The sequence below is a fragment of the Sitophilus oryzae genome, unplaced genomic scaffold (assembly GCF_002938485.1).
Source record: "Sitophilus oryzae breed Bouriz unplaced genomic scaffold, Soryzae_2.0 scaffold_1189_pilon_pilon, whole genome shotgun sequence".
Taxonomy (NCBI): Eukaryota; Metazoa; Arthropoda; class Insecta; order Coleoptera; family Curculionidae; genus Sitophilus; species Sitophilus oryzae.
The window spans coordinates 1060662-1087708 of NW_022145825.1; the positions used below are offsets into that span (position 1 = coordinate 1060662).

General features: G+C 36.1%; 1 protein-coding gene across 3 annotated transcripts in view; it reads right to left on the reverse strand.

Annotated features, from left to right (window-relative positions):
- Positions 1–27047, reverse strand: part of LOC115891671 (class A basic helix-loop-helix protein 15-like) — an 88467-nt gene that overhangs the window by 22066 nt on the left and 39354 nt on the right. Inside the window, exon 1 of one of the 3 annotated variants that reach the window (XM_030912220.1) lies at positions 21881–21918. The exons of the other annotated variants lie outside the window; for them this stretch is intronic. The gene's annotated coding sequence lies outside the window, so the exon portion shown is untranslated. Of the gene's footprint in view, positions 1–21880; positions 21919–27047 lie in introns of those variants that run through there. 3 annotated transcript variants of the gene reach the window in all.

Consider the following 27047-nt stretch of genomic DNA (forward strand, 5'->3'; position numbering starts at 1 on the left):
GTCTTTCTACATTAACAAAACATTTTAGTCGCACGCCATTGGATTATATGTCGATTAATTCACCTGGGTAAATCCGGATTATTGGGGATAAATGTAAATTTCAATCTAATCTGGTACTATATCTCTGTGCAGCATTATTTTCTTGAAACTTTATATAATCTCAGCATGTGGTATACCGATCATTTTATCTATTTTTTACCAAAAACCGGTCTAAAGGAATCTACTTCCGGTTATGTGAATTTAAATATGATTAACATGGAAAGAATTGTTTAAATATGGAATTATTTTTGTGTATACTAGGTAATTTATATAAGTTAATAGTTAAAAATTAAATTTTGCACGTCATATATACAGAGTAATTGATTTTGGATTGGTGTTTAGGCATTTATATGTGGAGTAGAATGTAGAATGTTTAGGAGGGGAGTTAATCACCGCGACCTTATAGATCTATTGTGTGTTCCCCTTTCTTGAGTTATAACGAGTTATAACTTATCATACAGTCTCAGGGCTTTAACAAAAGCCAGTATCCGAGACGGCTTCACAGAGGCCAGCTCTCCATCCTCGACATCAGACGTACCAAAGTTCATGGCACGAAAGGTCGTCGTCTCGGCGCACTCAGTGATAAGGTGTTCTGGTATTGCCCCATTTTCCCCACAGAATCTGCATTCGCCGTTGTTTCTCAGCTTCAGCCTACTGAGGTGTTCGTTGAGGAGACAGTGTCCTGTTAGAAACCCCGTGACAATCCGAAGATTGTTTTTACTTAAATCAAGGAAAACCTTTGATTTTTCTTGGTCGTAAGTTCTGAGGAACTTTTTCGAGTGTCTTAGACCGTTGGAGGACACCCATTCCAAGTTACGGATGGAGTCTTCCAGATTCTTCAGTTCCGCTTTCAGTTGGTTCCCGTTTGGAAAACAGAACGGCTCTGGTCCAGTTAGTGGAGTGTTCGCTCCTTTCCTAGCTAGATCATTTTCTTTTTCATTGCCTTCTATCCCTTGGTGAGCAGGCACCCAGAGTAGGAGGACTTTATTTTCTTTGCCTAATTTGTTGAGCTTCTCTAGGCATTCTTTGACCAACGTCGAATTGATGGTTACTGAGTTGATCGCGTTAAGTGCTGCTTGACTATCGGATAGGATGGCAATTTCCTGTTTTGGATAGTTCCTATCTAAGATAAATTGTACGCATCTTTCGATAGCGTAAATTTCTGCCTGAAGGATACTGGGGTAGGTGCCCATTGGTTCGGAGTATTTAGTTTTCGGCCTCCTTACTCCTATCCCTGTCCTTGCTTTGGTTTTAGAAGCACCAGTATACCACGTGATGGTATGGTCTTTTATATGCTGAGTAAGCGTTTCTTTCTTCCCAATCCTTTTTATTACTCAATACTACAGTTAGGTGTTTCTCAAAGTTGTAAATTCTTGGTATGTCATCCACTGGGAATTGGAGAAGTGGAATTTTCTTTTTGAGGGTGTTCCAAGTCCCTGACCTGAAAATTTTCCCAGTACTGTTTCCGTCAATGACCATTCTAATCATTGTCGTATTGGCTTAACTACCGACGACAATATGCAGTGGTGTTAGCTCTAGAATGACTTCCATTGCTGCTGTTGGACATGGCACCTGTGATGCATGTGGAGCATATGTGGAGTAAATTTAAGGTTATGATGGAATACATTTTAGGTTAATTTTGAAATTTCAAATTTCTACAAAAAACATTATATCAACGTATTTGACTTTAAACTAAAAGACTATAATATTTAGACCTGGATATAAAACTCAAACCTAATATAGTTGGTTGTTAGTTCCATATAGCAGCATACAAAACTTTTTTCAAAATCATTTTTTAATGCTGCTCGCATAACCATAAAAAACTTTACCTATCACATCCAAACGACGTTTTATGATTATAATTAAAAATTCTGCAGTGCTTTATTTAAAATTCCTCTTAAGTTTCTTAAGTTAATAAACTAACTTTTTCTATATCAAAGAGTGAATATTAATGGAATATGTATATAATGTACCCTGAAACGAGTTAAGCAGTTTTAATTTTTCATTAAAATTGATTGATTTTTAGTTGAAGTAGAAAGATGAGAAAGACATCGAAGAAAATATTAAGAAAATTAAGAATAAATTATAACCAATTTTCAATTTAAAACTTTCATATTGGGATATACATGGTGTCTCAGGCTGAGCGTGCAAAAATATTTTCAATATGCCGCCAGTCCTATATTGAACATAATTTTAATCGATAGCTCTCGTGAAATAATGGTGTACAATAATAATTCTCCGATCTAGATATTGTAGTTCTCTAGAAATATCTACTGCACGCTCAGTATACAGGGGACACCCTATATACGAGGCATGTTTTTTAAGTAAGTACCGTTTTGCGATTCCGCCGCCGCAGCGCTACGGTCGGCGTTCCGCGCATGCGCGCTGGTTACCTACATCTCTTGTCTATGCACAGACGCCAGTACAGTCTGATTCTTCATTGTATACGTTGTTTATTGAGTGTTTAAGATGCCTCCGACAATCGTGAGCCCCGCCGATTGTGAAGTACGGGCTGTCATACGATTTCTTAGTGCTAAAGGCGTAAAACGGGATCTCGCGTAAAACCGATCGATATTCATCGTGAGATCTGTGAAGTTTACGGACAAAACATTATGAGTGATGGAATGGTAAGGAAATGGGTGAGAGCATTTAAAGATGGCCGCACAAATGTGCATGATGAAGAACGGAGTGGGCGTCCTTCGGTCGTTAATGAAGATTTGGTGCAGAAAGTGGACGAAAAGCTGAAAGAAAACAGACGCTTTACAATTTCATCATTGTGCGACTACTTTCCTCAATGTTCTCGTAGTGTTTTGTATCGCATTGTGACCGAGAACTTGAATTACCGGAAATTGTGTTCACGTTGGGTTCCGAAAATGTTGACGGATTTGCACAAAACCCAACGTTTAGGCAGTGCATTGACTTTCCTTGAGCAGGACCACAATGAAGGTTAAGATTTTTTAGACAAAATTGTTACTGGTGACGAAACATGGGTGGCCTACGTCACACCAGAATCGAAACAACAGTCCATGGAATGGCGACATTCATCATCACCCAAAACAGTGAAGTTTAAGCAAACAATTTCTGCCCGGAAAATCATGTGCACAGTTTTTGGGACAGAAAGGAGTATTGCTAGTGGAGTTTCTGCCTCGTAATGAGACAATCAATGCAGCATCTCATTGTGAGACATTGAACAATCTGCGCCGTGCAATCAAAACAAAAGACGTGGCAAGTTGAGTAAGGGTATTGTTTTGCTGCATGACAAGTCCACATGTGGGCTAATCGGACCAAAGATCTCATCAAATCTTTTAAATGGGAAACTCTAGATCATTCTCCATACAGCCCTGGTCTGGCGCCCAGTGACTACCATTTATTCCTGCACTTGAAGAAACACCTGGGCGGTCAGCGTCTTCAAGACGATAACGAAGTCAAAACAGTTGTGATACAGTGGTTAACCAGTCAGGCGGCAGAATTTTATGAGGAGGGTATTGACAAACTGGTGCCACGTTATGACAAGTGCCTCAATATTCACGGAAATTATGTAGAAAAGTAGATTAAGGTACAGGCTTTCATGTAAAAATAAAATTATTGCGATATCTTTGCACGTTTTTTTTAAATTCCAAAACGGTACTTACTTAAAAAACATGCCTCGTATTATATTGAATTTATCGGATTTGATCAATATATAATTACGGAATTTTCCTGAAAGAATTACAGGTACCTACATACAATGTGTCAATTTTAAAACTTCCCACCCTTAATATCTTTCTTGCAGTTAAAAGTATGAAAAATCGGAAAGATTGCAATATTTTTTATAAACACTAGCCTGAAAACCATAATCTCAATGCAGGCATGTTTAATTGTTTCTGCAAGTTTCAAACTCGATTATTCGGAAACCTCTGGACAAAAAGCAACAAAGTAGGATACCACTGAAAAGAGAATTAAACGTCCTTTAAAACGATGTGCCACTTGACCCCCATTCCCATTTAAAATTGTAAGGGTGACATCTAACTCTCCTAGGGGGTTAAAAGAAAAAGGCTAAAAATATTAATTTAAAGTGTCCCCCTTTCAAATAAAATTGACGTGTCTTTCCGATTTTTCATATTTTTACTGCAAGAAAAGGGTGGGAAGTTTTAAAATTGACACACTGTATATATTCTACGAACTATAGTAAATAATTATTTTTCAGACATCTAAAAATGTTTTTAATCGTAATTTTATCTCAGAAATCGAAGATGAGTTAGGAAAACCTCACAAATATATGTAATTTATATTTATTAGCAAGAATTTATGGTATTTAGTTATTAATTGAATAAAAAGCCATTAATATATACGCTTTTACCTATTACTTTAACTCTAAAGCTGTAAACTTTATTCAATTTCAATCAAAATAAAAGAATATTATATTAACTTTCTATTGTAATTAAAACTTTATTAATTAATTAATTAATGATCTTTTAAATTCAAATAGAAACAAATTAATTAACTATACTTTTTAGGTGTTATGTACCTAAAGTACACCCTCAAAGCTAATACTCTACTACCTGGACCAGAATCGTTCTGTTTTCCAAGTGGAAACAAGCTTAAAGCAGAAATCAAAAACCTGGAAGACTCCATCCCTAACCTGGAATGGGAATCCTCCAAAGGTCTAAGACACTCGAAGAAATTTCTCGACTTACGACCGAGAAAAATCAAAGATTTTCCTTTATTTAAAGAATTTAAGAAAAATTTAAGAACAATGAACATCTTAGCTGATTGAAGCCAATTGAAAACCTCGTACCATAAACTTTGATACGACAGATATCGGAGATAGAGAACTAACCTCTGTAAAACCGTCTCAGATACTGGCATTTCTCAAAGCCCTGAGACTGTATAATAAATTATAACTCAAGAAAGGGGGACACAACACCCTCCTCCTAACAGTCAATAATCTCTACCTAAAGTATCACGATTTGAGTGACTGAAAAATATATTTGAGGAACTGAGAAATTTCAGAGATGCTAAAATCAAACTTTTTTTAAATAATTTTTATGTTCTTTAATTCAAACACTTTAAACATTTCTAGATGTTTTACCCATATAAAATTGGCTGTACTTAAACTGCCGTTAAACGGTAGCTTACTAAAATACCGTTATTAGGTATGACGTCGTTGATGTGACGCACTTTACGGCTTTATGAAATATAGGAATTTTATAAGGACTAACCAACGCTATCCACCCCACCAAATAACCAACTTAACCAACGTAACTAACCTCGACACTGATAAAAAATATAAAAAACAAATATAAATTAGTAAAAATCAACCAACCCCACCAAATAACCAACTAACCAATGAATTAACACCCTCCAAATAACCACGCTAACCAACCCGCCAAATAACTAAACCAATCCAACCAAAAAGAGTGAAACCAATGCAATAAGATCACGCTATAAGCAAAAAAAATATAAAAAACTCTTGGTCGACGTGAGATTTGAACCACGGACCATTCGCTTACGAAGCGATAGCCTCAGCTACTGACCTACAGGAGCTCTTGCAAAATGCTTAAAGCTAGGCATTACTTTCCGCCGACATGAAAGACGTCACAATGTCTATTAACGGCTTTTTAGTAGGCTACCGTTTAACGGCAGTTTAAGTACATCGTATAAAATTTCTCACTTGCATGGTATCTATACTAATGTATAAAATCCTTAAGTGACTGACTCACTGATTAATCACGATCCTGCTCAAACCACTCAACGTAAGAAGCTCAATTTTGGCATACAGGTTGATTCTAGGCTGTGCAGGTTCGATAAGGAGGGGTTTCTCGAATCTCAAATTCCAAGAGGGTGAAAACTCCCCTCAAATATTACAATATTTGATATTTAAAAAACGGTTAGTCTTTCGGGAAAACGGTTGGACACATAGATTTAGGAAGAACAGATATCACATTTTGCATTTTAACCCGATCAAACAATCGGAGGTTGATTACGTACTGTAAAAACCAACTGAGATAGAGAAGGCGACATTGCCACATCTCAAATTTGCGCCTATCTACTTAGTTTGATTTGCAGAAAAGGTGACTTTAAAACCTTCACCGGATATCAATAAATCCCAATTTCTTAATTAAATTAATAGTTTATTTTTAAAGAAGCATGCGTAATAATATGTTATTAACCAGAGGATATATGCGTTACTGTTAAAGGACATGTTTACTGTTTAATGTGCTGAAACGTCTAGAACTATTGGCAACGTCGCTGCTAGTCTTCCAGAATGAAATGAGCCGTCCGTCCCACCACCCCTCGCGACGGCCCTTGGTCCGTTATATCGTACTACGTTTAGCTTACGGTGTGTTTGAAGTCGGAATCAAGTCCGAAGTGAACTTTTCACTGTTTTTCAGTAGTTTTTGCTTTTGTTTAATGTAGTTTTGAATCTGAATTTTCAATATGGTACGACAGTGTCAAATGTGTGGAAAAATAAGCTCAAATTAAATTTGTCTTTTCACAGGTAGGTATTGTTTCCGCCGCGCCGTAATCGCCGTACATAGGCGTCCCACAAGGGAGCCTCTCACAATTAAAATAATTTCTAATTATATTTGTTGAATTTTGAGCTATTAAAACAAGAACGTAGTAGCCGGTGATTGAATTATAATTCGTCTCAATTACTACTGTGTAGGTGTTGTAGATCATAACAAATTTGAATATAAACGTTGCATTTGAAACTTAATTATAAGCCAGAAAGTGACATTTTTTTTCTTAAAATTGCGTCATATTTTGGTCATTATATACGATATTCTAAAGGAATTTTGCTCAACAAATAAACAAAGGTGTTTACCCGCCCTTTTTTACATTTTATTGCATTATTATATCTGCCCCTTCGGCCTCGTTTAAACAATTTTTTACCACCGTACAATTACCTCTTCCTAGAGTTATTTGTACGGTGTGTTTACCTTTTTTTTAGAATGGGACGAACTCTAAATAATTCTTAGGCTACTAGTTTTATACATACCTATATACAGAGTGACCCAGGCCTCCAAAAAAGCTTTTTACCTATTACGTTTTTGGTTTGTAATTTTTATTTCAATTTTTTACATAAGATGGGGGCCATTGTAACGCACATTTTCAAAATATTTTTGTCAACATACAGGGTGATTCTCGGGGTGATTCAAACCGCTATACATATGCTTAATACAGAAAATCAAGCTTCATCAGAAAATCAAATTTTAGTTAATGTCCCAATTTAACTAAAATTTGATTTTCTAATGAAGCTACCTTTAAAAGTAATGGATTTGTACATAAACGTAATATTCATTATTATGCGACAGAAATCCCATACTGTAGCACACAGATTTGATGCTTTTGATGATAAATGCCTTCTATTGAGAACTAAAAGGCAATTGCCTCGTATCAGAGCCATCATAATACAAGAAGAAGACCGAAAGTCAAATCTTATCTTATATTTTCAAAAAAAAACACAATTTTCTCATTAAATATTGATTTTAGGTATAGGAACTTATTACTACTATTACACAGTACTTTACAGGAAGCTATCGATTGCGAACTAATTAAATCGTTACTAATTACTAATTTTAAAAAGTTATTTTTAAGATCAAAAAAGGTAAAACTAAAACCTAAATTATCATTTGAGATTAAACGGGAAGTTCTAAATAATGTTGCCTATTCTAAACAAGAAAAAATTATTTATAAGTTTTATAACATCTCTAATTAAATTTGGACGAAAATAATATTTCTGTTTGCTGTAGGTAATTTTCTCAGGGAAAATACGTAAATAAAAATGACCTTTTAAGTCAAAAAAAGTCAAAAGGACAAGTTATTCCAAAACAGGACTGTCCTTTTCAAAAAAGGACAGGTGGCAACCCTAGGTATTTCTGGAATGGAAATTTAATGGCAAATCTACAACTTTAGTTTGAAAATATGTTCCGGCCACCTACGTTTACAAAAATGTCTAAAATGTGCTTTATCATTGCCTCCATATTCTGAAAAAAAAAATTGAAAGAAAAGTCACCAACCACAAACCTAATATAGAACTGTTTTGGAAGCCTGAGTCATCCTATAAATGTTCAAAAGTAACTGAAAGTTTATATAGAATTAACTGAAAGTTTAAATTGAAAATCGACGTTGGAGCGATTTTCGAAAACTACCTACTAACGTTTCAACATAAGTATATGTGGGATATTAATTATATTATTATATTAGACCTTATAACAAAACTCATCTGACGAAAAAGTGTTAATGTAGTGTATTAATATGGAGTAAACATTTTACTAATTACTTTACTTTTACTTTACTAATTAAATTCGTTCCAAAAAACGATACGCCACTGGCCATTAGAACAATCCAAATGCGCCTAGTTGCCGGGGTCGGAAATTTTAGACTTCTCTGTCTCTTCTGTCCTTGTTTGACACATTGGAATGTTTGATACACTACCAACGAGTATTTATGAATGAGATGTTCGGTCTATATTTATAATGTCTTTGGTTGGACACGCATAATTTATTTTGTTTTTCACATATTTTAAATTTTTTTAAAAAATCATACAGGGTGTTCCAAAAAGTTGTGTAATTTCTTAACCACGATTCTGTTTAAACTGCTTGACGTAAAAAGTTTATTTTTGGGAAACGGATTTTTCGAAAGTCAAATTCCAACGAGATGAAACGACCCCTCAAATATTACCAAGTTATAAAATAATATCGCCATATTGGTTTTTTTCTCATGCTGACATAAATGTGAGAAAATTTTATCCAGTTTGTATGTTAATGGAAATTCTTGCTTTGCTTTATTATCACCATTACAAATGAATAATTCGACGCGAACGAAGTGGCGGGTTTTTTAATAAATAACTTTTATATTTTTTAAATTGTTAAACACCGTTTAGTAAAATTTTTTTCAAGACTCTGTATTCTAGTTAATATAAATGTGAAGGGTCGTAACGGAGGTATCAAACGAATTATTTGTCCCTAGAAATAGAATATAATAAGTTTTCTAAGCCTTTCAAGGGCCCTACTAGCTGCAAGTTTCTTTGATAAATACATCAAACAAGAAAATTAAATCTAGATAAAGATAAAAGGAAGCACAAAATGGGTGCTTCAAAGGGAGAGAAGGAACAGAAATCAACAAAGTTAACATTTATTAAATTAATATTATCCAGTTATTTTTATATTATTGTAGTTTCTTTAGTAGTGTCATAGAAAAATGTTTTTTTCTCTATTATTCTATTTTTCCTCTAAGAAAGGATGTCTTTCCTTTCTTAAAGGAAAATATGTCTTTTCTTGACTTCCACATCCTTTAACAAATTTTCTGAAATTATTTTGTTTTCTAGAAATTTAATTTTTATTTCACTTTGATGAAAATAACAGTCATGTTTAAAAAAAAAATCTAGAAATCAAAGAAAAAATTGTGTGTGTGTGCACTATGTGCTCATATTTGAAGACGAACTTCTTACTAAGAACTATTAAATTGAACGATTTCAAGGATATACGAGTATATTTTTTATGAATGCTTTTTATAAACTTAAAAGTCGATAATTCTCTACATCTCTGGCTACTACTAACACAATTGTTTATTTCTCTGTCTCAACGCCCGTTCAAAAGATCTAAAATTTTTGCATTCTAAAAGTCTCGGGAAATTTATTGAAGAATACAATATTTCTTTAATTCTTGTTAAAATAACACCAGACACTTCATGTAGACTAACCTCTCTAAAACCGTCTCAGATACTGGCTTTTGTCAAAGCTCTAAGACTGTATGATGAGTTATAACTCTAGAAAGAGGGTAGCAAAATTAATAAAGTTTTACTGTAAAAAATAAACTACCCTGTAGATTAGACATCTGTTGCATCAAAAATAAAGCTTTTTGTTATGACATACTGTACAATACAGTTTTAGTATCAAACAATAAAGAAACTGATAATAATATGATGAAATGTCAAGGTCAAGTACATATTTTTGCGTATATCAAATAAAAATAGTATTAATCTCTTTTTTTTTAGTATTTTTAAAATCGAAAGATATGAATTCCTAGAAATTTTGAATAACCAAAATTTCTAATGTTTAAAGTTTTTAAATTGTATATAAGGATCTCTTAGGCTCGTTTTTATCAGAAAATAAATATTTTATTCCAAGCCAAATTTATGGGTTTTCCAGTCTTTGATATTATTCTTTTCCCTTTTCATATGTATATATTTATAAAAAAAAAGTTTTAGAAGTTTTTTTTCAAGACGCGAAACTTCGCAATGCTCCTGATTTATATAAATTTATTTGGAGCTTCCCATTGATGTTTCGCAAACGTAAACAACGATTTGAGGAGGAAAAACAATCGCAAATCGATATAGTCTTCCCTGTTTCCCACTGAAAATGGGAAAGAATATAAATCGGCTGGGAAACAAAGGAAGCAAAATTTTCTTTAACCATAAAAAAGCACACGTTATTCTTTAATTTTCGCCGTCTTATTTTAAGCTTCTGTTTATTTTGAAGAAATATAAAGAAAATAAAAGTCACTATTCCGAAATAGTAGCAAAATACGCGTTCGGCATTTAACGTTTTATGTGAAACTGGCTAGGTATTTTTACACAAATAAAGAAGGAAATTAAAGATAAAGAATTATACTATATCGGTATTGTAGCACATTTTTAGACAACTTCTTTATTTTAAGATATTTATGGTCAAACATCAACAAAATATTTCTTATATTTGGACTAAATTTTCTCGAAAATAAAGACATAATTTAAAATTCCGTTACAATACGGAAATAAATTGCAGTTTTGTGATTACAGTGATATATAATTTAGATGGTTTTGTAACAAATTGCTCGCTTATTTATGGCAAATGCTGAAGCTCTGCAAACCTTAATCACGCCTTAATCAAAGCATGTGTGTTTGGAATTTTAGGTATGGCTTAGGACAACAGGATCAGGCTAAGCCTTAAGCCGCGTACTGACTGGCGAACTGCAACTGTAACTGCAACAGTTGCTGCAACAGAATCATCGCGAAGGTATGCACGTTTATCTTCTCGCGAACCTCTCGATCCGCAGTGTTTGCACAGAGCTCGCGAGCACTATGTCCCATTAAAGAACCAATTTCTGTCCAAGCATCTTCTATAATCGTCTCTTGTAATAGTCTTTATTTTTTGGATCCCATATTATAGGCATGTTTTTGTACTTTTCAATTAGCGCCAAAACCTTTTCTTCGTCTCACGTACTCATATTTTTGTTGGTTGTGAGACTATTGGACGTACACACTGGCGAACGTGTCAAATCGACGTCCACGAACTAACCGAGAATCTCTTTGTGTTCGTCCTGAAATGTGTTCGTCCTGAAAACCGAAACTGGCGCATGGCGGCTCGCTGCGAGCTGTTCGAAGCTGGCTCGCCCATGGGCGCCGGAAGAATGAAATTTAGGGGGGGGGGGGGCAAGGTAAAAATGAATAAAAAATTGAAATACATTTTTGGTAATTATTGGGAAAACTGGAAATCGTCCGATTTTCACCAAAATTGGTATACACCCTATTTTGAAGTCGTAGACTACGAATCTGAACTTTTTCCTTTCGGCGTCTCTCAGAAAAACGGAAAATAATTCAATATCGAATTTTTCTTAATTTCTCATATTTTTAAGGTTTTCTAGCACATATTTTGTTAGGTATTCAATAATCAATGGTGTTTTTGCTATTTTCTGTTGTGTTCTTTTTTAACCAATTCTATGCATAATAGAGGAAAATTTGCTAAAATAAATTTGTAAACAATCTGAAAATGTTAGGTTATAGCTTTGTTCGGGTTCTTGTTATTACCAATTCTGAACCGTCCGAACTCTGCAGCGTATGCGCAAATGAAATAATGTCTTCATATTTCCTTCTGCGCATACGCATCACAGTTCTAGGACGGTTCAGAATCGGTAATAAGAGAAACCCGAAGTAAGCTTATGTATTTCTGGCATTTAAAGCAATGTTGCTAAACCTAAATTTAGCGTGCTTTTTTCGCTCATTCTGGAATTACGAAAGGGGGTCGGCAGAAGAACGGCTCCTTCCCATAAGTGCTATTTTACCAACGGGATCTGACTATTTATACCCACGAAGTTGCACGAAAGAGTTTTGATTGCATTGGTTACAACTTCCATGCGGAGGGTGTTAATCTTTTGTTGTTATATTATATCAAAAAAAGATTAACCCCCTCCGCAAAGAAGTTAAAACCAATGCAATCAAAACTCTTCCGCGTAACTTTGTGGATAGAGGTGTATATTTAATTATTGTCGATCTCATAATAGGTAATTTATTTAATATCCCTAATCGCCTGAAAAAATAGAAGATATGGCAACGTTGTAAATTTTCAAATTTCTAGATTAGGTCTAGAATATATTTGTCTCTCTCATTACATAGGAGAGAGAAAGAAGGATATATCAAATGTCAAACTTCCATCTGGTCTCAATTTTCTTTGTTATTTTGTTAAGAAAAGTGTTTTTCAGTAAAATATTGGACATTCTTCTATCCCCAATCAAATGTGGCTTTTAGATAAACTATAATATAATCAAAATATAGTGAAATTATTACTTCATAGGGCCGAAATAAAGAAAAATTCAATGTTGAAATGATTTTGTTGAAAAGAGGCCGCCAAGAAAAAAATAGATTCGTAATCTACGACCTCAAAATAGTGTGTATAATAATTTTGGTGAAAATCGGACGATTTCCAGTTTTCCTAATAATTACCACATTTTTTATTATTTTACAGGTAACACCTAAATATTTCATAATAATGATTATTTTTTTACAGATGGATGTAAGAAGATAGCTTTTATTTTTATTGTTTCAGTGATCCAGGGGGGGGCAAATGCCCCCTCTTGCCCCCCCTGTCCGGCGCCCATGGGCTCGCCAACCTGGTTCGCAACGCGTCCACGCTATAGAATTTGGTTACAGCAACGGTTGCATTTACAGTTGCAGTTCGCCAGTGAGTACGCGGCTTTAGGCAGATTTCTGAAATATAATATATATTTCCTTCGGCCACACACCCGCTTTACCCGACCCCTGAGAGTCTGAGAGCAACCCGAACGATACTGCCCCTAGGAGATGCCTTGGCTTGGTCTAAGAAGCATCTCACTCATCGTCTTGTCCCTGACTGTAGTGTCGTGGCCAGGGAATTACACCAAGACATATAACGATACCGGGCGGGGCTACGGACAGCCTCAACCTTGGGGCATCGGGGGGCACCCCATTGTATTTTACCACTTACTTCTACATGCGGGGCTCTGTAGAAGTGGACCGACTGTCCCTAGCGACTCATAGGAACACTATGAGATCTGGTAATAATAGTAATAAAAACATCACCAGTGAAGCTGTGGGGAAACCCCCTAGCGACACTGGGAACAGTAACAATGAAAGTTCCAAGGGGTCAAACCCAAAGAGAACTACAGGAGAGGTGGCTGACACTTGCGTGAGACCATCCTCCGCAAGTGGCATACAAGCTACCACCTCCTCCAAGGGTCGGGAGCCTACCTTCTACCTCTAAACCCAACAGGCGACACAAGCTACCGTTTCGTCTACGCGGCCTGGGTCGTAGCTCCTCGACTGTGAAGGGCACGGGTCTCTGTAGGAAGTCCTGGGACTCTATGATGAGTTATAACTCAAGAAAGGGAGACACAATAGATCTCTAAGGTCGCAGAGATTAACCCCCCTCCCATTTATTCTAAATTCTAAATTCTAACCCGAACAATACAGCGTGGACTCTTAGTGGATGGTTACATTGGATGCGGATATGTGCGATTTTTTAATCTTGCGATGTCGTACGATGTTGGAAGTTCAAACAAACTTATTAATTTAAGGTTATGTGGTTACATTACCTGCGTTTAGTCGGATGTTATCGTACGATATCGGCCGAATACACGAGAATATCAAACAGGTTTGTTTTTCTCTGCGATATCGTGCGATCTAAAGTCAATAATTTAAATTTTAATTTAAAATAATCCATTTATAATGGACCTAGAACAATTAATTTTGTGTGTTGAGTCAAGAAAGCCCTTGTGGGACCAAACAAACGAAGTATATCATAATAGAATTATAGTAAAGTAGAGGAAGATTGCCGATTCTACGCCAGGATCAAGGATCAGGCGCACTGCGCATGCGCGTAAATCAGCTAGGAATATGTAAAATGCGCTAATAAACAAGAATAAACAGGTTTGAACCGCTTTGAACAGCTTTTGAACAGCTTTGAACCGCTTTTTAGCTTAAAACAACAGACCTGTTCATTTTTTGTTTAAACCTGTTTATTTCTGTTTTAAAGCGGTTCAAAGCGGATCAAACCTGTTTATTCTTGTTTATTAGCCTATTTTACATGTTCCTAGCTGATTTACGCGCATGCGCAGTGCGCCTGATCCTTGATCCTGGCGTAGAATCGGTCATCTCCCTCTACTTAGTAAAAAAAACATTGGGAAGATGTAGCAAAGGAAATAAGTGAAACAATTAAGTAAATATGCATTTTTATGTTTATTAAATAGAATACACAATTATTGTATAAACTTAAACAAAAAAAAATTAACATTATTGCTCTTAGACAAAAAAATATAATACCTACATACGCAGAGTGTTTATGCGAGAATGCACATAGGCTATTTTTCTTGTTTTCGAATATACCTATACAAAAATGTTAAAAACAAAAGTTTACGCATGCCAACAAATCGCAATCACTATAACCACACAATTCGTACGAAAAATATCTTACGATATCGCAAGACTAAAAAATCGCACGTATCCGCATCCAATGTTAGACCTGTTTCAGACGAGGATTCTGTATCCCAGACGCGCGTATCTCAGATACAGAAAAAGCATATAGTTAAATTGTACCTTACACTTGGCATTCGGCGACGCATACAGTATCGCGCGGCCGAATTTTTGAATGTGGAATTTTCAGTCGCCCGGCGACGAAGGAGTATCCGGGATACAGAATTATCATAGTTATGAACCTGTTCAGACTAGCATACTTTTGCAATACAAAAAGTTCGATTTCAGAGGCGAACAGAATATTTATTGTAGATTTATTATAGTAAAATAATAATTCAGTAGTGAGAGTGAGCTTTCGACAATGAAAAATTTATAACCTTTGTATTATTATACCGTATGATCGATGAAAAAGTGATGGCTATAGAATGAAGATCGCTGTCATTTTATATGTAAATTTATATGGGAAATGTCATCGATGTTCATTTCCCAGCCAACTGGACGACGTTTTTTTCGATCATACGGTATATATGCCAGAGTAGAACGCAGTCTTCAATATTCATTTATATTATTATATTATATTTATATATATAATACAATAATGCGACTGCACCGCACTGAAATTTGTTTTAAACTAGAATATTATTTCGTACCTAAAAAAAAGTATGCCAAAAGAATATCTCGATAGTATTCGACTGTAATTCTGTATCCCGTATACAGAATCTCGCATACAGTATCCTCGTCTGAAAGAGATCGAACCATCCACTTAAGCCTATAATAAAATAGGTACTTTCTGTATACCTACTTTAATAAAAAGATATTAAAAATACATGGCGAGTTATTCCCTTTGAAGTTACTTTTACAATAAAATATTACTGCTGTATTTATTTGTGCAATTGCAAATAAATATGAACTGAAATAATGAAAAACATGAAACAGAGAAATTTTATGTTCTTTAAACCTGACATAGGTTCGTAAAATTTTCCAAATATATATCGAATATTTTTTATTTCTGCTGTATAAAAGAGTTTATGGTTTTGTTAGTTTTCTCTAATAATATTTTTATATTTACACTCGTTTTTATAGGCTTGGTGCATTCTCCGCCGGTGCTGCCACCATCGGAAAATATCGTAAAACTAGTATATACAAATACACTGGTTTAAATAACGAGTATAAAAAAAAACGAAAAATTTATTATTTAATTATTCTAAAAGTGTTAGGAAGAATAAAATTGTGAAAATTCTAAAAATAAAAACCTAAATATTTTGATATCTTCAGAAGGTCTAACTTGTATTATAATTTATTATTCCAGCTAAAAAAGTTTTTAGATGAGTTCAGCTAGGGTAGCGAGCATAGTTTTACGCACCGGTTTTGCTAGTGAGGTCATAATTGTAATTTTAGAAGATGTTAATAAAACATTTAATCACTAGTTAATTAAAAAAGTATGTCATTAATATTGCACAAATTATATTTTATCCTCTCATAGTATATGTTTATTTAATTTTTTGAATATGTAACGAGCACTTTGTTTACTCAGTTGTTTCGTCGAACTGCTTGAATCCATTTTTGCTATTGATCAAATCGGTGTGAGAAACTATGAACCTAAATTCCCTCCATCTTCCACACTCGAATAGAGTGTGCGCAGGAGTATCCTGCTCCTGGCAGTACACACAGCGATCGCTATCTCTTTTGCCCATCCTTTTCAGGTATGTGCCAAAACACCCATGACCTGTGATAGCTTGAGTAAGAAAGTGGTCTACCTCCACCCATCCATTCTTGTGCCACTCCGCCACATTTTCAATAAATTGCTTTGCCCAGCCATCATATCTCTGCCAATCCTCCTGCCATTTCATCAAGATGTTTTCTCTTACTTGCAACCTATGTTCCTTGCCCAGCCTGTAGGTGTCGCATCTTTCCTCTACCTGGTGTACAATGGGCATGACACCAGCCAATGCCAGTACTGCCGTTGTCGGCGCAGTGCGGTAGGCGCTCGTAATACGTAAGGCCAATTTCCTAATCATAGATTGCAGCATATTTTGATAGTGTTGATATTGTATAGCTCTTCGCCAAATTGGAGCGGCATACAATATCATAGAAGTCACTGCCGATGCCATCGTCCTCCTCTTCATAGCCCTAGGTCCGCCAACATTGGGCATTACCCGCGACAGGGTGTTAGTTGCACGTGTGGCCTTTTCCACTATTCTGCGGACGTGGGTGGTCATACGCAGACCGCTGTTCAACCACACTCCCATGTACTTTACAGCTTTGCAGGGCATAATAGTCACTCCCATGATATCAGCGCTCCAGCCTTCTAATTTCCGCTGTCCCACCAAAGCAAGCAACTCCGTCTTCTGTTTTGCTAAGCTGATACCCATGCTATCCAGCCTGTTGTCGATTATCAACGCCGCAGTCTCCACTCTTATTTTCAACATATTGGGCGTTGAGGCTGTGATCAAGACTGCCAGATCATCTGCGTAAGCAAGAATCTCGCACCCAGTTCCTATGTCCAACCTCAGCACCTAGTCATAGAAGACGTTCCACAGCGTCGGGCCAAGTACTGATCCCTGAGGAACCCCGCAACTCATTTTATAGGTTTGGCCGTCCTCCGCCTCTATTTTCCTGCATGATAAGTAGGACTGGATAAGAGATCGTAGATAAAAGCTAGTGAATTTTCATTGTTCATCTGTTGACAGTTATTCACTAAAGTTTCAGCCATTTTGGATGCGCAGTTGTTTTGTAACAATCGTTTGAGTGAGTTGATGTCAGTGTTTTTGTGAAAATGGACAAAATTGAGCATCGAGCTGTCATTAAATATCTGGTTTTGAAAGGCAATACGCCTACACAAATTAAACATGAGTTGGATTCTGTGTATGGGGACTCTGCACCATCATTTACCACAGTGAAATTTAGGGCAGCTGAATTTAAACGTGGCCGTAAGAGCTTGGGAGACGATGAACGTTCGGGACATCCAAAAACTGCAACTACCGACGATAACATCGCCAAAGTTCACCAAATGGTGCTAGACAACCGCCGAATTAAAGTGAGAGAGATAACAGAGGTTATGAACATATCAAAAGAACGTGTTTGTCACATATTAAATCAAGAATTAGGCATGAGAAAGCTGTTCGCGCGTTGGGTGCCGCGTTTGCTCACGTTAGACCAAAAGCGTGTTCGTATGAACATTTCCAACGCTATGTTAGTGCAGTTTAGGCGCAATAATCGGAGTTTTGGCATCGATTAATTACTGTAGATGAAACTTGGACATACCACTATACACCAGAAACAAAAATACAGTCCAAACAGTGGACGGCAAAGGGAGAACCGGCTCCAAAAAAAGCAAAAACTGTTATTTCGGCTGGGAAAGTGATGGCGACTGTTTTTTGGGATAGTCATGGAGTTATTTTAATTGATTATCTTCAAACAGGAAAAACCATCACAGGAGCATATTACGCATCATTACTTGACAAGCTAAAAGCAGAACTTACGGAAAAACGGCCTCATTTACAGAAAAAGAAAATCCTGTTTCACCAAGATAACGCACCGTCTCACACCTCAGCGGTTGCCATGGCAAAAATCCACGAATTACGGTTTGAACTGCTTGACCATCCGCCTTACTCACCAGATCTAGCCACTAGCGACTTCTTTCTGTTCCCTCATTTAAAAATTGCGCTCGGAGGACAGAGATTTTCGTCAAATGAAGAGGCAATCACCTTCGTGAACCACTATTTTGCAGAGAAAAACGCCGAGTACTATTTGGACGGGTTACAGAGATGGGAGCATCGCTAGGAAAAGTGTGTAGAGTTACAAGGGGACTATGTGGAAAAATAAAATAAAATATTCAGAAAAAATGTCTTGTATCTTTGTTAGGTCGGAAACTTTTCAGACCACCCTCGTATATAGAGCGTCGGCTACCTCTCGCATGTACTTGTGATGTGTGTCATCAGTGTTTCACAAGTACACGGGACCTACAGTTAATTGCCGAATCCGAACGGCACTATTTGAGAGGCTGTACAAGGCAAATATACTCACGGTTGTTTGCCATTGCCTTCCTTGAGGTGGCGACTCGTTGGTCGCTCTATTTAAATAAATAAATATTTTTATTTAAATAAATAAAGCGACCGTACTGGCTGGGGATCGAACCCAGTACCTTCCGCTCAGCAGATCGACATACTAACGCTGGAGCTACGGCCGGCCACTCTATTCATTTACATGATATAATATTTTATGTAAACGGAAGGTAGCTGATACGGAAGGTATAGTAAGAATCAACATTCAAGAGGTTGCACTGTATTGTCATGTAGGTGAGGGCAGCTCGCTTCCAAAACCAAAACAGGGAGGATAAGAGTATTTGGGCCGAAAACTAAATACTCCGAACCAATAGGCACCTATCCCAGTATCCTTCAAGCAGAAATTAACGATATCGAAAGATGCGTACAATTTATCTTAGGGAACTATCGAAAACAGGAAATTGCCATCCTATCCGATAGTCATGCAGCACTAAGCGCGATCAACTCAGTAACCATCAATTCGAAGTTGGTCAAAGAATGCCTAGAGAAGCTCAACAAATTAGGCAAAGAAAATAAACTCGAAACATTCGAAAAAGTTTCACAGAACTTACGACCGAGAAAAATCAAATGTTTCCCTTGATTAAGAGAAGTAAAAACAATCTTCGGGTTGTCACGGGGTTTCTAACTCTGTCTCCTCAACGAACACCTCAGTAGGCTGAAGCTGAGAAACAACGACGAATGCAGATTCTGTGGGGAAACTGGGGAAACGCCAGAACACCTTATCACTGAGTGCGCCAGGACGACGACCATTCGTGCGCCATGAACTTTGGTACGGCTGATGTCGAGGATGGTGAGCTGGCCTATGTGGAGCTGTCTCTGGCTTTTGTTAAAGCCCTGAGACTGTATGATGAGTTATAACTCGTTATAACTCAAGAAAGGGGAACACACAATAGATCTGTAAGGTCGCGGTGATTAACTCCCCTCCTAAACATCCTACATTCTACAAGGGCAGCTCCCTACACTTTTAGTATTATAAAAGAAATATACTAAGCAATTCTGACAATGAACCAAGTTATGTAGATCCACATCATCCGCCAGACATATATATTATTCGCCGACTACGAAATATACCGACGCGGCCTTTTATTCCCCGCACAAAGGTTGTTCTTTTTCTCCGTCATTTTGACGCTTTTCGCAGATATTATTATGCCTTTAGCATCTTGTTTACCGTATGCTGTGACGAATATAAAGGCGGGTAGACGCGAGCAGCCGCAGCCTACTCTGTAAGAGTTGCTTAGCAAAGTCAAGTGTCTAATGATATTATGGCATCCGAGTTGAAAATGGGCCGCAGCCATGAATATAAAGTGCGAGAATCTTTGGAAAATAGCTTTTCGATTATGTGGCAAACGGCTTTATGCATATTTTATGTAATAAGTTAAAAATAGATTTTCCACCGAAGTAAAAAGTCAATTTTTCTTGTCACCGAAAGGGGAAGATATTGCTCGGTTTTGTTTTAATGCGTGTTACACTCAGAAAAATAAATAAATCTAGAGAAACTTATAATACAGGGTGAGTTTTCTAAGATGTTCTCTATGGGTATCTCGGAAACTACCGGAGATAGAGACTCCGTTAAATGGGGAAAGAATTGCAGTTTTGTGGGGTCATAAATATGCGCCTTTCAGATTTTTGAAAAAGTTCATGGCTTACCTACTAGATATTTCGAAAAAAAAACAAATTTTGGCTATTTTAAAAATGGACCCTAATTCCATTATAATCTATTTTAGACAAAAAGTTTTCAGATAAAAGTTGTAGATAAGTACATCCCTAATGAGTTTGTGTTCTCCGATTTTTTTCTAAAGGCTGTCATTTTTGACATATGACACAAACATATGTTTTTTTTAAATAGAAACCATATTTGGCCAGGACTTCATAAAAAGCGCCATTTTTTAAGATTTTCAGCGATATAAACTATAATATGTTTTTTTCGTAAAATTACTGAATTATAGCCAATTCTTATCATTTTTAAACAATTTCACTTAGTTAGCCATGGAAACAAGTTCAATCGTCGTTGCTCTCAAAAAAATCAAACTGTCACATCCAAACTTTGTAAATTAAAATAACTAAAAATTGTAAATATTAATTTTTGAAATGAAGAAATGCGTGTAGGATTATTAGTTCAACTTTTCTTGGCCATACATTTTCGAGGATACGTTATACATACGCGTTTTAGAGAACGGTTTTCAAGAAAAACATGTTAGAAAAGTTAAATTTAGAGACTCGCGCTTTAATAGAGTGGTTCCAACATGAATTTCATTATGACGCTCCCATTGATAATTTGCATGAGCCCCCTCGATCACCTGACCTAACTACTTTAGATTTTTTTTTTATGCGGTGTATTTTTGAAACATTTTCTAAAATAACTTAAAGTGTATGTAGTGATATTATTTGTTTAAGTTCTAGTTTGTGTAATGTAAATTGTAAAGAACTATTTAATAAAATATTCTGTCTTTTTATAAAATATAAATTATAATAATTAAATAAATAGCATAATAAGAATATTATGCCAACTAAGTGAATTTAGTCAAGAAAGATTCGCTAACTCAGTAATTTTTCAAAAAAAATTATTATAGCTTATATCGCTGAAAAGCTTAAAAAATGGCGCTTTTTATGAAGTCATGGCCAACTATGGTTTCCATTAAAAAAAAACATAAGTTTGTGTCATATGTCAAAAATGACAGGTTTTAGAAAATAACTGAAAACACAATCTCACTAAGGATGTGATTATCTACAACTTTTATCTGAAAACTTTTTGTCTAAAATAGATTATAATGGAATTAGAGACCATTTTTAAAATAGCCAAAATTTGTTTTTTTCGAAATATCTAGTAAGCCACGAACTTTTTCAAAAATCTGAAAGGAACATATTTATGACCCCACAAAACTGCAATTCTTTCCCCATTTTCCCGTCTCTATATGCAGTAGTTTCCAGGATACCCATAGAAACAGTACTCAAAGAGGCCGATCATGCTATATCCTTTTAAAATTCTTCTATTTCGTATCGTTATTAGAAAAATCGTTATCTGAAACTAATAGGTTTTATTATGCACTTAAATCTAGATTAGAACTTTCTCCTAATTATAGCATACTTACGCAAGTGGCTTATCTACATATCGGCGGTTGCAGCTTACCTGAAAAAATCGAATAAAAAAGCACTATTAGAAATCTTGTTAACAGTTAGTACGACTAATGATAAAGTCAAGGCTGTATAGTGTAGACAAGAATGCTAATTAGTAGTGTAATTAATTACAATGTTGCATTGTTACAATTAGAAGAAATAAAGAAATCTAACACATGTTTAAGTCGTAATGGTCACAGGTTTGAGTGAAATTTATTATCTGTTTAATCATTTCATTATTAGGAAACAGGAAATATCCTCTGTTATTTATGAGAATCGTTTTATAATACAGGGTGAGTCTTAAATGGGTGCAAATATTTTCCGTGCTGGTAGATCTCGATAAAAGAAACATAGTGTATCTTTACCGTTTTTGAAATAAGTCCAAAATAACCCAGATATTTTACTTTAAAAATTAAAAAAACAAATGATTTTTCACTTAAATTTTGAGAACTACTGAATCTTTTCTGGATTTTCTGTTTTGTAATTTCTGTTACCTATATTGCCATATTATGGAGATATTAGGTTTTCTAACTTAAAAACTAGCCAATCTTATCCAATGGATAAGATTGGCTAGAGATCGCGAAGCATGGAAAAACCTAGAATAGGCCTATATCCAAAACTGGATGGAACCAGGCTGAGAAAGAAGAAGAAGAAGAGAACTTAAAAACTAAAAATTAAAAAAAATCGTATGTAGAAGTTCTACGTTCTACATACTAAAAGGTTTCATAGTATATTGTGTAATAAGTGTTCCTGTAGGGTTCTATACAGGGTGTTTCAAAAACCTTATGCCTTCTCTCGTAGGGAGATTCTTCGACAGCATATTCTGCAGATAAAGATAAAGTAAAAAATTGGGTGGGCGTCACCTACATATTTTTTAACTGGTTCGAAGAGTAATAACTTTTCGTCCGTACCTGTATAAAACTACTGAGTGAAAAAATATATAATTACGATGTTTTCTACGTCAAAAAAAGATCTCTTAGTAAAAATCGCTACAAGCAGTGGTCGTCATTAACATAAATTAAACATGTTGACTAAATAGTTCTTCATCTTCTTTCTCAGCCTGGTTCCATCCAGTGTTAGATATAGGCCTCTTCTAGGTTTTTCCATGCTTCGCGATCTCTAGCCAATCTTATCCATTGTCTTCCCGCCACTGCCCTGACGTCATCGACCCATCTCTTTTTTGGTCGGTCCACACTTCTTGTTGTTCCCCATGGTCTCCATAGGATTGCTTTTTAGGGCCATCGGTCTGGATCCTGTTTTGCCACATGTCCTATCCATTGCCACTTCAGACTTGCCACTCTTTTAACGACATCTATTAATTTTCTTTTTTGATGTATGTGGGTATTCCGTATTTTTTCCCTAATGGTGACTCCCAACATGACACATTACATATGGCTAAGCCATACGTAAGCACAGGTTGAATGCAGCTGTCGTAAGCCTTTTTCTTTAGGTTCATGGGCACCTTTTTATCCTTGAAAATATCGCTCATATTTCCAAATGCTACCCATGCCAAATGGATCCTGCGTTTGATCTCCGTATTTTGGTTTTCCTTGCCCAGCTTGATTTTATGACCTAAATATATATAATGGTCTACGTTTTCAATAATAACGTTGTCAACGGTAATGTTATGGATATTGTAGCTCATTATCTTGGTCTTCTTCAAGTTCATTTTAAGGCCAATTTTCTGGGATTGGTCATTTAGCTCATTTAGCATGGTGTTCAGTTCCTGAATGTCGGTGCTCAGCAAGACAATATCGTCTGCGAACCTCAGATGGCTAAAGTGTACCCCATCGATGTTTAGACCTCTATTTTCCCATTCTAATTTCTTGAAGACATTTTCCAGTGCCAGTGTAAATAACTTGGGAGAGATGGTATCTCCTTGTCTCACGCCCTTGCCGAGTGGTATTTTTTCTGTTTTGAGGTCATCATCTAATTTAACTTGGAAGGTTGCACTATCATAGATATTTTTAATAATGGAATAATATCTGGAATCAATTCTCGCGTCCTCCATTGCAGCTAGAAATGACCAGGTTTCGATTCTGTCAAAGGCTTTTTGGTAGTCTACAAAGGCCAAATGTAGAGGTATATTGTATTCTGTTGTTTCTTCAATGACTGTTTTAATTGTTTGTAGATGATCGATGGTACTAAAACCTTTTCGAAAGCCTGCCTGTTCTATGGGCTGATAGGAATCTAGTTTCGTAGACAGTCGGTTATTGATAATTCTAGGGAAGAGCTTGTATAGATGCGAGAGAAGGCTTATTGGTCTATAATTCTCTATATTTGTAAAATCTCCTTTTTTGAATAACAGCACAACTTCTGCGTTTTTCCATGCGTCCGGGATTCTACCCTCCATCAGACATTTATTTAACAATACTTCCACGGCATCCACACCGGTTTTCCGCCCATCTTTAGCATTTCAGGTGTAATACGATCTTCTCCTGGGCTTTTGCCATTTTTTATTTGTTGAAGTGCGTATTTAATTTCTGTGGTTGATATTTCTGGCATATCTTCTGATCCTACGTTTGTGATGTGTTCTTGTACTCTATCTTTATTTGGTATAACAGACTGATAAAGTTGTTGGTAGAATTTGTGTATTTCATTTCTAATTTCATGTTTGTCTGTTGTTATAATGCCCATGTGTGTTTCTTATCTTTATTATTTTTATCTGCAGAATATACTGCCAAAGTTTTCGGAATACAGTTCGGACCACCCTGTATATATTAATACTTTTACTTTAATATAATCGCTTCAAAAATTTAAATAAATAGCTAGAAATAGATACACACATAATTGTTGACAAACGTATAATCAAAACTTCCGTTTACTATTTTGATAAATATAGAATATGCGAATAACTAATGTTGAAAGCGGAAGTTTGAGACATCGAGGTGTGTTGTATCGCTGCTTCGTTAAGAATGTCTGCTGTCTTACGGTTAAATTGTTATTCAGGCGACAAGAATTCGAAAGAAATCCCGTAATTTATTCGGCAGGAGGCGTGTCCATCTAATTAGACCCGTTTTTCGATTCCGAGAATTCGTTTATTGCGACGAAATCGTCGATTGTGGCATTGACACGTCTATCAAATCGAGCTTTGCAAATAGTGTACGTATGTAATAGAATGCATTCTGGTTCAAAGCTATCGACAAACAGAATGTAGAAACTTTAGTTATGATATAGAAAGAATCTACAACAATATTCAATATACATGAAGGATTATAAGTAGAATTACCGTTAAAATTTACCATTAAAATTTACCAGAAGTGGAATAATCAGACAAGGTAGCCCAATTTCTTAATCATTAAAATCAATGATCTCTGAAAACTGTAAGTGTGCAATTCAAAGAAGCCTCACTGTAATAATTAATGCTGAGTATGTATGTAACGTTTTTAGTCGAACATGTCTTTTTTATATATAATATATGATGTCTGGCGTAGCATCACCGGATTCCCTATCGTTCAGGCCGGATAATTTATTTGACGCGCTTGGCGTAATTTTTACGTTCTCTAGTCCACAACCCCGTTATCGTTTGACCCAACCCTGTTATCGCTCTGTGGAGGCGCTGTCAACATCGCTTCTGTCAACTTTCTGTGCTGTGGACTCACTTTTGCTTTTAGCGCTCTGTAGCCTAACCTAACCATCCCGGCTTTTAGAAATGGTGATTATTTAAATCTTGCTGTATAATCTGAATCAGCTGCTATTTCAAAGCAACAGGTAAAGATGAAATATTATCCTTTCAGATTCGATATTATTACGGCATATTTTTAGCGATGGTATGGAAAACACTAAAAGAAAAAACTGTTCCGGAAAAACTAATTAACATAATCAAGGAACTCTACAGAAACACAGAATGCAATGTGCTGCACAACGGTAGAACCAGTGACAGTTCTAACTTTTTTGACTAAAGCCACAGCAAGAAGAATAGGCAGGGATCATCGGCATCCTATCTTGGTCCAGAGCCAGTACTGGGAATACCCAAATGTATGGCGCGTAGCGCACTAAAACTCTGGATCAGGGAAAAGCACAATGTCCATTGGAAGGATCTAGCTCTAAAACCGCAAAAGAACTGCTAATGCTTAACAGGAATAAAGTGCGGATTACAACAGGCCTCTTGACAGGACACATGGTTGTCAAGTGTTACCTGAACAAGCCCAACCTGTATCAAGGAAGTCTTTGCTGCAGACTCTGCGATAAAGATTCTGAAACAGCGGTGCACATAATATGTCATTGCGAGGCTCTGGATCGCAAGCGACACTTTTTATTTGGGAAAGCTAGGCTAGAACCAGAGAAATTATGCTCCCATCCTATCAAGGACCTGCATAAGCTAGTGCAGGGCACAGGGATAGGGGAATGGGTGCAGATATAGAAGGGGGACAAACACAATAGGCCTTACAGGTCGCAGTGTTTCCGGCAGAGGACGGTCCCTTGTTATGAAAAAAAGCCACAGTAAACAATGGACTCTGACATCGCATCTGACGGATCTTGATTATGTTGATGATATCTCTCTCACAACACAATCCTTCAAGGACATGAAAGTGTTGCTCAGACGCCTAAAAACAGAAGCAGACAAAGTAGGACTAAGTATAAACATCGACAAAACAAAATCAATTGGCATCAACACTAATAACACAGTTATTGTCAGCAGGGACAGGCACACCGAGCCTTTGATCAACTAAAATCAGTTTGGACCTCCCTTCAACTCTCCATACAAACAAAAAATTAAGAATATTCAGTTCCAACGTCATACCAGTTTTACTATATGGCTGCGAGACATGGAGAGTGACAAAAATATCTATCAACCGCCCGCAGATGTTTATCAATCGCTGCTTGAGAAAAATACTAAAAATCTTTTAGCCACACACCTCAAAATCAAAGATTTTCCTTGATTTAAGTAAGAAAAATCCTTGTCTTGGGCTTGTTTCTCTCTATAATTTCCTGTCTCACAATGTACCGTTTGTGTCCGAGAAGGGTTCATAATTTCATAGTTGGCGATTTTCGAAAGAAATCAGTACATGTATATTATTTCATATATTTTTCATTTTATTAATTTTATGGAAAGCACTGTTCATTAAAATGTTGTATCCTGTGTTATAGGGCTTGTTTCTCTCTACGATTTCCTGTCTCACAATGTACCGTTTGTTTCCG